Here is a 14,297-nt window from a genome sequence, read left to right as displayed (position 1 = left end):
TCTACAGAGTGCACCATTCCTTTGGTTATATATATATATATATATATATATATATAGATATATTTGTAGATGGGTGCACACCAGGAACGTTTAACACCAAGTTACTTAAACATACTTTATTGTAGAAAATTATAATGGTCTGAGAAGGAGACCGAAACGTTGGCCTGTTTTTATAATTTTCTACAATAAAGTATGTTTTAAGTAACTTGGTGTTAAACGTTCCTGGTGTGCACCCATCTACAAACATCTTTATTTACTTCATTTATGGGTAGCACCTGGGTCATTTACTTCTATTTGGAGTGCGGAGAAAACCCAAGGACTTTATATATATATATATATATATATATATATATATATATATATATATATAATCATCGGATAAGGACCCGCACTCCAATATTTCGTGGAAAAAAGGTTTTTATTACAACTTGGTGCATCCTTGTGCAATAAAAACCTTTTTTCCACGAAATATTGGAGTGCGGGTCCTTATCCGATGATTGTATGCTGAAGCTTTGACCCAGCACCCACAGTATCTTCAAGACTGGATCAGAGTGCGAGTGTTTTTCTATTTATATATATATATAGCATAACGGAGGATCGGCATTCACTGTAGTTATGGTGAAAAAAAAATTATTTTTCAAGCAAGTTTTCATCTCAATCCACGTTACGGACCCGCATGGGGCCCTTTCTCAAGGATCCTCGAGAAAGGGCCCCATGCGGGTCCAAAACGTTGGATTGAGATGTAAACTAGTTTGAAAAATAAACATTTTGTTTCATTTTGTGTATATGTATATATATATAGTTTTTCTTGCTGTCTTTCCCTGAGCTTCTTAAGAAACAAATGGTGAACTCTTTACTTTCACCCATAAATAAATACACTTCTCAAGATCCCATAGGAATGAATAGATTTTGATTATCTGCCCATTCTGTTGGACCAGTATCTGCAAATATTTCTTGTCAGCAGCATTATGTGGTAAAGGAATTGCATCTTGTAAAAAGCCATAAATCATACCTCTCAACTGTCGCAGGACGCAGGACAGTCCCGATTTTTGCTGTCTGTCTGTTGGTTATAAAGATGTCCCGCTGTGCCTTTAAAGAACTAAATCTTTAAAATGGCATATTTTATACACTGAACTTATTGCACGAGACTAAAGTTTGAGCTTGTCAATAGCAGCAATGATCCAGGACTTCAAACTTGTCACAGGGGGTCACCATCTTGGAAAGTGTCTGTGACACTCACATGCTCAGTGGGCTCTGATTGGCTGTTGAGAAGCTAAGCTTAGGGCTCGTCACTAATTATCCAGCAGAAAATGAGCTTCCCCTGTAATATAAGCTGATGCTACAGGTTTGCTGATTATTAAATTCTGATGCTAATTGCACTGGTTTCTGTGCTGCCATGTAGTAATTATCTGTATTAATTACTAATCAGCCTTATATTGTGACATTTCTATTCTATGTGTACTGTATATTGTGAGTGGGTCCCTAAGCTCAGTAAGTGACTGCAGCACAGAGCATGTGCAGTGAATCAGCAGAAAAGAAGATGGGGAGCTACTGGGGCATCTTTAGAGACACAGATCTTTTTTTTGGTTCAGATAAGTTTATTAGAACAAAGAATACACAGGTAGTTAGCAGTTTTACAGCGGTAGATAAGCATATATGCATAACAGTCAGACGTGCAAAACAGTCCAAACATGAGGTTAAATTACAGAAAAAAGATCAAACAGACAGTTATACATCTTCCAAAATCCATAATTGCCAAATCTTAAGATACTGTTTGGAAGTACCATTCCTCCTAGCTATGAGATCTTCTACCTTTTGCAAGTCTTGGACCGCTTTTTCCCATGCCTGATATGTAGGGGGGAGAGAAGCCCTCCAATGAAGCGCTATGAGCTTTCGGGCCAGGAAAAGTAGCTTGTTAACCATTTTACGGGCTGGGGATGCCAGTGGGGTAGGTGGGTCCATACATAATAAGTACCATTTAGGGTCAAGTGGGATCTCAAACCCTAGTAGTTTCGTTATCCGAGCCTGAATGGCCACCCAGAAGGAATGCAGTTTGCCACAAGACCAAAACGTGTGCATGAAAGTACCCTCTTCCCTCTCACACCGCAGACATGTATTCGGGAGCATCGGATTAAGCCTGTGAAGGAGTGTTCTAGTGTAATAGGCCCTATGCACAAAATATAACTGTTGAATTCTAAACTTGTATACAGGGGAAATAACAGCGGGGACTGGAGAACTAGTTGCCATTGGTCATCAGTCAGTAGGGCCACATCCTGTTCCCACCTGTCCCTGGCCTTCAGAGAGGTCTTTTGATAGACACTGTGCTGTAGTGCCTTATAAAAGAGAGATATTTTGCGCCCGGGTTGTGTTTGCGTAAACACCTCTGATACAGGTGTGCAAGGCAATTGATAATTAGAAGACCTAAGAGCCTTCCGTACAGCCCCCATGATTTTATGATAGGTAAGCCATTGAGAGGGGGGGATGGTATACCTTTCCCTAAGGGTAGAAACGAGACCCCTTCGCAGTCATCCCAAATTTGGCCCAGGGTAAATATCCCCGCTTCTAGCCATGCTTTGGGGACACTCAACCTATCCAAAGGCGGTAGTTTACTATTATACCATAGGGGAGTAAGGGGATCCAGTCCTGCCCGATTCGTAAGATGGTTAACCCTGTTAAGTATACCTTTTTGATGGATCAGCAGCGGATTATGAGCGGGCCTGGTATTTTTAGGGGCAACGGTTAGAATGGCATGCATTGGGGGGAGTTCTGTGTGTAGTACTGATTGCCACAACTGATAAAGTGCCTCTCCCTCTGAGGAATGCAGTAGAGTCCACAACTGTGAGAGCTGTGCTGCCAAAAAATACATCTGCATGTCAGGTAAAGCCATGCCACCCAAATCCTTTGGCCGATAGAGTGTTGCCAAGGCCAATCTGTTCCTGGAGGATCCCCACACAAAGCGCCTAAACGCAGACGCTAGCTCTACGAAAAAAGAGCCCTGTACCCTGGTGGGCGCATGCCAAAGTAGGTACAGAAGCTTCGGGGCTATGATCATCTTAATAATCTGGATGCGACCTGTAGGACCTAATGGCAGCCGCTCCCAGATTTGAAATTTGGACCTTACCCATTGCAACAGAGGGGCAATGTTAAGAGCGTAATAGGTAGTGATCGGCAGAGCAACTTTAACCCCTAAGTAAGTGAACTGAGAGGATCTTTGTAGCGGAATGGCGTCAGGGATGGCAGCCCCTGCATTCGGATCAATAAGGAACAGAGTTGATTTAGCCTGGTTAATTTTCAGTCCCGAGATATCCCCAAACTCTTTGGTCAGGTCAAGGAGTGCAACTAGTGAGCCTTGTGTATCGCCCAAGTACACAAGTGTGTCATCCGCATACAATTGTATTTTCTCCTCTCTGGTCCGGAGTTGGAAGCCTATAATCTGGGTATTTTGGCGGACTGCAAGTGCCAGGGGCTCAATGGCCAAGGCAAATAGGAGAGGGGATAGGGGGCACCCTTGTCTCGTACCTCTAGAAAGGGGGAAGGTATCAGTAAGAGAGGCGTTAAGTCTCAGCGAGGCTATTGGGTTTCTGTACAGCAATTGGACCAATTTAATGAAATGAGGACCTATGCCAAAGGCTTCCAGGACTTTCCATAGGTAAACCCACTCTACGGTATCGAAGGCTTTTGCCACATCTAACGCCGCTATTGCCCTATGACCCACATTAGTGTGTTCAACAGTAAGATTGAGCATGAGCCGTCTAATATTATGGGCAGTGGTTTTACCTGGGATGAACCCTGTTTGGTCCTCAGTGACCAGATGGGTGACCACCCTCCCTAGCCTTCTCGATAGGATCTTTGCCAGAATTTTTACGTCCGCTGTCAGCAAAGATATAGGGCGATACGCCTCGGGGCAAGTGGGGTCCTTACCCTGCTTCGGTAACAGAATAATGGTGGCTTCATACATAGATGCAGGGAGTAGCATATGATCAAGAGCATAAGTATACGTTTTTAACAGGTGAGGGGCTAACAGTGCCGCATGAGTTTTATACATCTCAATAGGAATGCCATCCACTCCCGGTGCCTTACCCACTGGAAAAGACCCAATCGCCTCTAGAATTTCATCAATGGAAATGGGTTGATCGAGATAATCTCTAAACTCTGCACCCAGCGTAGGTAATGTCAGTTTATCTAAAAAAGCATCTACTGCCCTCCCCCCCGGGTCTAGCCCAGAGCGGTATAGATCTGTGTAAAAACCGACCATAGTTTGCCGAATTTCTTCAGCATCCGTAGTAAAGCTGGTGTCTCCTGTTCTAAGTTTAGTGATTGTAGGGGGGAGAGACACAGATCTTTACTGCTAAAGGGCTGTGGTTGCCTTGGGTTGGTACAGAAGCACAAAACATAATGCAAAACATTTCTGTAATGCTTCTTTAGTTAGGCTTTAGTTCTCCTTCAAGATAACGTTTAGTATGTTATAGAATGGCTTATTCTAAGCAACTTTTCAATCTGCCTTCATTTATTCTTTTTTATAGTTTTGAATTCTTTGCCTTCTTCTTCTGGCTCTATCCAGCTTTTCGGGGGGGGGGGGGTCTGACTTCTGACCCCAACATCTACAAAACAAATGGTCTGTAAGGCTACTATTTTATTGTTGCTACTTTTGCTACTTCTTATTTAATTAAATGCAATTTAGGGCCCCAAAACATTGGTAAATTGACCTAGTCTACCAAAATATAATGGGCCCAGTACACTCCTGGGACCCCCTGCAATCACAGGGTCTGCTTTCTTTGTAGTTATGCTGCTGAACGGCACTTTGCTTTATACAGTCAGAGAACACTGCTTGTTCTGGGCAATGAGGAACACATATTGCAGCTTGTTTTCTGTTCCCCAAAACGTTCACATTTTGAAGTGGTGGATTTCAGTTTCCTGCTGTAGTTGCCCATAATACCACAGAGAGAAGCATCATGCAACCACAGCCTGTCCCTTTTATGTTGGACATGATGGGAAATTGCTGACGGGAAATGTGTTTTTCTAACCGCATGGAGCGTAATTATACAGTCATATTTTGGAGATTTCTGCTAGTAATTCATGCAATAGGTTAATACTTGCTCAGTGCAAGAACCCTGGACATTTCATGGAAATCCCAAATTAATCCCAACAAATAAAATACAAGTTCCAGTTCATTAGTCTGATTATAGGGCTGCTATTATGCCCAAATTTCTCTATTAAATATGGGTTATTTCCCGTTACTAAATATATCCAGATTTCATAAATGTTTTCAAATATTGCTTTCTTTGCCTCGCTAAATTTTCTTACCGTGACCGCTTTACTATTTAAAGAGGTTGTTCACCACCAACTTTTAATATGATGTAGAGAGTGATGTTCTGAGAAAATTTGCCATTCATTTTTTTTATTATTTGTGGTTTTTGAGTTATTTAGTTTTTTATTCAGCAGCTCTCCAGTTTGTAATTTCAGCAATCTGGTTGCTAGGATTCAAATTACCCTAGCATCCATGCATTGATTTGAATAAGAGACTGGAATATGTACTGTATAAGAGAGGAGCTGAATAGAAAGTAGCAATAATAATAAGGGGCCGATTCACCAAGGGTCGAATATCGATGGTTAATTAACCCTCGATATTCGACTGGGAATTAAAATCCTTCGACTTTGAAAAAAAATTCAAAAATTAGAATATCGAAATTTTTCATGTACTGTCTCTTTAAAAATTCGACTTTGACCATTTGCCATCTAAATTCTGCCAAATTGCTGTTTTAACCTACAGGGGACCTCCTAGAACCTATTTGGAGTCAATTGGTGGACTTTGAAAAATCAAAGTTTTTTTTTTTGGGAAAAACTTCTAATCGAATTTGATTGAATGCGCTGTTCCTTCGATTCGTACGATTTGAATTTGGCCAAATACGGACCTACTCTATCGAAAAAGGACCTATTAGACCAAAAAAACAGTCAACTTAATTTCGGTTGGTCTTTTTTTTTCAATTCGAAATTCGACCCTTGATAAATATGCCCCATTGTGTAGTATTCAGAAGATAGTTGCAATGACCCCAGTCACCATAAGAGAAAATAAAGGCTAATATAGTGTAGTATATTTATTTAAGGGGGTGGTTAAACCTCTCGTTTGTTATAGAATGGCCAATTCTTATTGTTACAGTCTTCTATTCAGGCCTCTCCTATTCATATTCCAGTCTCTTATTAAAATCAGGGCATGGTTGCTAGGGGAATTTGGATCCTATCAACCAGATTGCTGAAATTGCAAACTGGAGAGCCGTTGAATAAAAATAACTCATAAACCACAAATAATAAAACGTTAAAACCAGTTGCAAATGGTCTTGGTATATCACTCCCTACATCATACTAAAAGTAAATTTAAAGGAAACCTGTCACTTTTTTACTTATAGTAGAACTGTAAATAAAGAGTTAATAGTAATCACATAGCTTCTCTTTTTTTTTAAATAAATGTAACTAATACAGAGGTTCGAAAGTGCGCACGAGACTCCACAAGCCCCGACTTTCTGAAAGTCGGTGTGCAAAGCCTCCTGGGAAAAATATGCTGAATCAAAATCTCGTGAGATTTCACCTCAGTGTTATGGCTTGAAGCGAGGAAGAAGGAGCCGCCCGGATAGCAGGTGAAGATGTCCCGCTGTTCGGATCTACCCTCAGGAGCCCGCAGCATTTCGCACCACCCCCCTACCCAGCCGGTGCAGTGGAAGTGGCCAGCGCTGCGGACCGCGGTGAACAAGAAGTTGCTGCAGAGCCGGCAGAGAAGGAGCCGGAAGAAGAGGCGAACATTGGCGGAACTACCGGGGGAGCAGGGGGTGCGAGCGGGCCAGGGCCTGCACCCCCTCAGGGCCCCCGGCAGTCCGTGCGCCGCTTTGCGGTGCCTATTCCCGGACAGTTCCGGGTGTACGGAGGGGGGCGGGGGGCCCGGCTGCGCGTTCTGCGCCAGGGCCCGCCCCCCTCTAGTTACGTTTCTGGAGCCGAACGTTGCAGCTCCATCATTCCTACTCACCATGTGCCGCTCGGTAGCCGCCAGCAGCCATCGTCCGTCTCTCAAAGAAACCTGAACATGAAACCGACCGACAAAGGGAAACAGTGAGTTACAATCTGGGTTATACCAAGTCAAAGAGAATAGGAATCCGCGGTGTCTAGCAGGCTGTAGATTTGTACGACGAGCCTAAATGCTCTCTCCTGTCCCTAACATGCGCCGCATTCTGTGCTCTGGGGGTGTTTGTGAGGAGAGGAGATTGGGTGCGGGCGCTACACACAATCAATGACACTACCCCTCAATGAAATGTCATTAGGATTCCACTTGCTTGGCGTGGATGGAGCTAGTGGCGCTTGTGTATGTGGGGCACTGAGAGAAACTACTACATGCGAGTGGCCTGTGCGTGTATATATAGTATAACCTCAGGGATTATCCACTGCAACCTCTTTCCACTTCAGTGCTGCTGTGCATACATGCAAATGGGATTTCATTTGGGTGCCAGTATTTGTTATACAGACTGAAAGTGAAATCAAAGCACTGAGAGAGCAGAGTGCAGCATAAATAGAATGATGAATATATATATATATATATATATATATATATATATATATATATATACTATACCAGTGCAGTCTGACTAAAACATGAATACATATTCCTATACCTCCCAAGTGTCCCGGATTCGAATCAAAGAATGTCAGGCTAAAATGGTCGGCCCCCACACATTTGCACCTCATCAAATCTGGCCCTCTGTGTGTCTCTCTGTGTGTCTTTTTGTGTGTTTGTGTCTGTGTTTGTGTGTCTCTTTGTGTGTGTTTGTGTCTGTGTGTCTGTCTGTGTTTGTTTTTCTGTGTGAGTGTATCTGTGTCTCTTTGTGTTTGTGTGTGTCTGTGTCTGTGTGTCTCTCTGTTTGTGTGCCTTTTTGTGTGTGTCTCTGTGTTTGTGTGTCTATGTGTGTCTTACCAGTCAGATTAGTAAAAGAACAGATCAGCAATGTTCTGCCGCTGACAGTAATCGTACGATATCTATGTCCAACCAAAGCTAGTGACAGTCTCCCACTGAAAATCGTACGATCGGCAATACACGCAGAGATATTACCCGCAGCCGACAGAAATTTTCTAACCTGTCCGATCGACCAAACGACCGATCTCCGACGGACGAAAAATGTCGGGACTCTCCACACACGGTTCGAAAATCGTACGAATCCTCGACTCGTACGATCAGATCTTTGCGTCTATGGCCAGCTTAAGACAAGGCAGCTGATTAGGAGAACTGCCTTTGCTGCTGGGGAACTAAGGCTTTTGCAACATTGTTTAAAAAGTACCAACCAGGAGTTAAGCAAATACTATAACTTTAAAAGCACTGAACATCTTCAATAAATATAAATTAGAAAGTTGCTTAGAATGATGTTTTCTTTTATTAGGCACATTTTTATGTTGGGGTTGACCTTAAGTTAAAGGGGGCTCATGTATAAACACTTAGCATATTTGCACCTGGGCAGTAACCCATAGCAACTGTGACTGGCTTTTTACAGGCAGCTGCAGGTTGAATGATGAAATCAAACATTTAATTGGTTACTGCCCAGGCGCAGATTTGCCCAGTGTTTATAAATGAGCCCCAAGGACTGCACATTCTTAGTAGGTTTTAGCCACACAATGTGCTAATAGAGAATGTGTTTCAAACAATCCTAATAGAATATCAAGTCCTGGTGTGACATGAGTGGTGCAGAGCATGTCTATCACAGATGACTAAGCATGCATGAGATTTGGCAGTTTGGCTCAGCCCACACACAGAAAACAGAGGGGTCCTGTTTCAAGATGGCAGCGCCTATGAAACACTTTTTACATGTAGGATATAGACAAAAACAGCTGACTAAAGGGTTTAACTAAGGAGGGAAAGCTATATATTACTCATGTCTCAAGGTGACAGGTCCTCTTTAAAGGTGAACAACCCTTTTAAAAGTCAAAATTAAAATGTAGAGATATTTACAAACATCCACTTTATCAGCACACTGGAATCTAAGAGTGGTTTGTAGTTCAAAGCGTTTCGTGTAGTTCACTCTACACTTCCTCAGGAACAAATACATAAAAGTCCTAAGCCTCAATGTCCTATATGAAGAGACAGCTTTCCTCCAATGGGTGCACTAACGTTTGAGAAAAAGAACGCTGCTCCGGTATGCCCTAGAGCAGGACTGTTGCTGACATCATTCTCTGACATCATTTGACTGTCATTTAGTCATCAGTTTGCATAAGCGTGACTAGGCATACATCACTCAAACATTCGCAGTGTCCTTTTCTGCTTCCAGGAATGTAGATCCGGCTCCAGGATATACCGGAGCAGCATTGTTTGACATGAAAGTTAACACACTTTCGGAGGAAAGTTATCCCTTCATAAATTGACATTGAATCACATTGTGTGGGGCGATTCCAACTATTTTTCTGGATACTACACTATATTTTATTATTTCTTGTGCTTTGTTGTAGAAAATATTGCTCCCTGGTTAACAGATGGCTGTTGATACAAAGTAACAGTAGTCAGCCAGCTCAGCAAAGTAGTCAGACAGATCAGCAGGAGGCTAGGCGTAGGGAACTGTCAGAAACCATTAAAAATCATGAAAAGTCTGCATATTTTTTAATTGATGTATATTGCAAATTTGCTTGAAATTATGTTTACTTTTCAAAAAGCTTCAGTTATGTTTGTGTGGATTTCCCCTTTAAGTAAATATTGCCTTTTTACATCTCTTGCCTTGAACCACCATTTTGTAATGGTCTCTGTGCTGCCTCAGAGATCACCTGACCAGAAATACTTGGCTCATGTGACCTAACATGTATGGTTTGTTTGGAATATTTGTATGCACAGTGAATCATATGATCCCAGGGGACGGCCCTTTTTTTTAAATGGCAATTTTCTATTTAGGATTACCCAATGGCACATACTACTAAAAAACTATATTATTATGGAAATGGTTTACTTACATGAAGCAGGATTTTACAATATCTTTTTATAGAGACCTACATTGTTTGAGGGGTAGATTTCCTTTAAATCCGCAGCTTATTGGGCATTGCATGGGCCCCTCAGATGGGCTTCCTCGAACGATATCTGGCTGAAAGTCGGCCAGATGTCGATTGGGCGGGTTTAAAAATCCCTTTGGATCAAGGACTCCAATGGTTCGATGATGCGGCCCTTTAACCAACTGCTCATACTCTTCTAGCTGTGATCCAATCCTTCGGCCCTAGGGCCCACAATCAGATCAGCCCGATATTGCCCACCTCAAGTAGGCCTATCGAGGAGAGATCTGCTCTGCAACATCGCCAAAACAGCAGACCTCCCCATGTATGGCCAGCTTCAGTTTTTTTTTGGGGGGGGGGGGGTAGGGCTAAGTAATGCTAATTTGGGTTGTGCCTATTCAAGCTCTTAGATAATTCTGAAAACCCAGTTTAAAGGTAATTTACAGTGGGATTTGGGACAAGCATTTATTTACTACCTTAGATATTCTTGGAACAAGGACTGGTACACCAATGCTTTTCCAACGATAGCCTTGATATGGACTTTAATAAGGAACCCTTATGAAAATCTGGACCTTCAGGTTCAGGGCACACAGCCAGATTCGGGAGATTAGTCGCCCGAGACAAATCTCCTCTTCTTCGGGGCGACTAATCTCCCCGAACTGCCTTCCCGCCTGCTAAAATGTAAATCGATTTACATTTTAACCGGCAGGAAGGCAGTTCGGGGAGATTAGTCCCCCCGAAGAAGAGGAGATTTGACGTCGGTGGGCCCCGGCCCTCTTAGGCCCCCGCTGGCCCAGACCCGGTCCTAGATTGGCTCCCAAAAAAACAATTTGTGCCGTGCAGTGTGCTCGCCATTATGTGCTTGGTTTTTTGCGCATGCACGCAGGGCCCCCCCCAAGGTTAAGAACCCAGTGGGCCCCCGACTGCACCAGTCCAACCCTGCAACAGTCTGACTACTGCACTAAATGTACCTATCTAATGATATTACGGTTAACTGACCTGCAGAAAGCTTTAAGCTGTAGTGGAAGGTTGCTTCATAGAAAATACATCTAATAAGGGTAACATAGTACTTGCTGATCTTGGGGAGTCCAACGGATGTCTTTGGAACACACATTCCTTCAGCTTTTTGTGAGCAACACCTGAGACCCCCACTGCCACCCACCACTGGCTTTTACTGAATCTGCCTCTCAGCAATGGCGGCAAGACAAATGCACAAACACACTTTTACAAAAGAAAATAAAACAGCCCTTTATTTAAAATTCATCCCTATAAAAACATGTATACAATCAGGAAACATGAGACATTTCTGCATACTCACAAAGTGTCCTCACTGTCACATTATACACATCATCTCATGCCAAATATGTATGTGTTGTCATTTCTTTGCCCCTATATATATTTCCATAGCAAGGAAGAGAAGTGATTGTGCATAAAACAAATGTAAAGCACCACAGTTTTTTAAATCTATAGGGCAAGATATTTGTGTGTGTTCACCTTTAAAGTAACTTTTAGTATGATGTAGAGAGGGCTATTATGGGACATTTTGCAATTGGTTTTTAATTTTTTTATTATTTGTGTTTTTTGAGTTATTTCGCTTTTTATTCAGCAGCTCTCCGTGTTGTAGTTTCAGCAATCCAGTTGCTAGGGTTCAAATTATCCTAGCAACCATGGATTGATTTAATTTAGAGACTGGAATATGAACAGGATAGGACTTAATATAAAGATTAATAATAAAAGTAGCAATAACAAATGTGTAGCCTTACAGAGCATTTGTTTTAAAATGGGGTCAGTGACCCTCATTTGAAAGCTGGAAGAAGAAGGCAAATAATTCAGAAACTATAAAAAATGAAAAACCGAAGGATAAAAAGTTGCTTAGAATTGGCCTTTCTATAACATACTAAAAGTTACCTGAAAGTTAACTTTTAGTATGTTATAGAATGACTAATTCTAAGCAATTTTTCAATTGCCCTTAATTTTTTAATTTCTATAATTTTTTTAATGATTTCCCTTCGTCTTCAGACTATTTCCAGCTTCCAAATGGGGGTCACTGACCCCATCTTAAAACAAATGCTCTGTAAGGCTACAAATGTATTGTTATTGCTACTTTTTATTACTCATATTTCTATTCAGGCCTCTCCTATTCATATTCCAGTCTCTTATTCAAATCAATGCATGGTTGCTAAAGTGATTTGAACCCTAGCAACCAGATTGCTGAAACTGCAAACTGGAGAGCTAATGAATAAAAAAAGCTAAATAAATTTAAAAAAAACCCACAAATAATAAAAATGTAAAAAACGAATGCAAAATATCTCATAATGTCATACTCTACATCATATTAAAAGTTAATTTGAAGGTGAACAACCCCTTTAAGGGAAATATTATAAATTGTCCCACTCAGTTCCTCTAACCAGAGAAACATAAGACCAGTCCTCTTTCTTTCTTCTGAAAAGTTCCTTGAATGGACCACGGTCGAAAACGGACCAGCGTATGTATTAAATGTACAGATTTCCTTTAGTATGTTAGAAATAAAAATGAATGAATGTAAAATTGAAAAAGTGTTTAGAATAGCACTCGTCAGTTTTACATTTGCTTATTTTAAAAGAGACATATGTACATTAAATTCTTTTAGCTATAGAAGAATGTGCTTTAAATAGTTGTGTTTCTGATAACTTTATAAATATTTTCTGCAAAAAAACTCTACTAGTCCCGCCCATCCGTTCCATTTCCTGCTGCCTCTTTTCCAGGCTGTGCAGGGGAGTTGGCAGCACTCTGCACTGTAGGACAGGAACCAATCAGGAGCTAGGAGGACCTGATAGGGAACGGATGTTTGTCTTTGCTTGTGTGATTGCAGGGCTGTTATTGGCTGTCCCCCTCCTACTGTGCTTCTGGCAGGGACAGTTAGGACACGCCCACTCCTCATTTGAAACAGGGACCAGAGAACATCTATGGGGAGCTCCAATAAAGGGGGGCATTTTTGAAGACAATATTAATTTGCACCAAAAAATAAAACCAGCACCATATTGTATATATTATTGCCTACAAAATGAGGTGTTTTTTATTTATCCTGTATATCTCCTTTAAAGGTTTACTTATCCTAATGTTTAAGTGCTTCAGATCTGCAAACAGCAGGTTTCCGCATGGTATTAATACCCTGTTGTGGCCATTTTGGAAAGAGAAAAAAAAAAAAATTATTTCTGAGAATTGTGTCGGACAAACACGGGAAGCAATGGAGGGAAATAAAGGAGTTTTTCTTTTTTTATTTGTGATGGCCAGCAGACAAAGAAAAAAAGTAGTTAATAGGAAAACCCCTCCTTCCCAGCTGCTCTCATACCGGCGAGGAAGGGAACACAAGTTGGGGTGGGACATGGGCGGAGTTGGTGGATTGTGGGCGGAGTCCGTGGGGCATGCGCAGGGAGGGAAGTGGGCGAGAGGATGGGAAGACCATCTCCCATAGACTCCATTTTAAATCAAACAATTCAAAAATATTTCATTTATCCCTGTAATAAGAAGACAGAAGCTTGTACTTGATCCAATCGAAGAATTGTATCATTATTGGAGGCAAAACTACCCTACTGGATTTAATTAATGTTAAAATATTAAGTTTCAGGAAACTTAAAATATGGAGATCCAAATGACAGAAAGACCCCTAATCTGGAAAACCCCAGGTTCCAACCATTCTGGATAACAGATCCTATACCTGTATTGGTTAAAAAAAGCTCTCTGGTTAATTACAAATACCAATTTGAGTTTGTGACCACCACTTTTAGCTCATTTGCTAAAATATGGAGATCCAAATGACAGAAAGACCCCATATCCGGAAAACCCCAGGTTCCAACCATTCTGGATAACAGATCCTATACCTGTATTGGTTAACAAAAGCTTTCTGGTTAATTACAAATAACAATTTGAGTTTTATCCACACCACTTTAGCTCATTTGCTAAAATATGGAGATCCAAATGACAGAAAGACCCCTTATCCGGAAAACCCCAGGTTCAACCATTCTGAATAACAGATCCTATACCTGTATTGGTTAAAAAAAGCTCTCTGGTTAATTACAAATGACAATCTGAGTTTGTCACCACCACCCTCGCTCATTAGCTAAGGGTACCACAATCACAAACTTTCCTACCTTGATAAAGTATTAAACAAACTCTTATAAAGAGTTCATAATTATAAGTGCCAGCAGGAGTTCACATGGGGAAGTAGCTGGTTAATGTCTTAAGCTTAACAACCTCACTTTTGGCTTCATTCAGTAGGCCAGTTCCTAATTCACTAAATTTAAAGGACCAGTAACATC

The sequence above is a fragment of the Xenopus laevis genome, chromosome 2L, assembly GCF_017654675.1.
Source record: "Xenopus laevis strain J_2021 chromosome 2L, Xenopus_laevis_v10.1, whole genome shotgun sequence".
NCBI classification, from domain to species: domain Eukaryota; kingdom Metazoa; phylum Chordata; class Amphibia; order Anura; family Pipidae; genus Xenopus; species Xenopus laevis.
Note: the sequence above shows the minus strand (reverse complement) of the source record.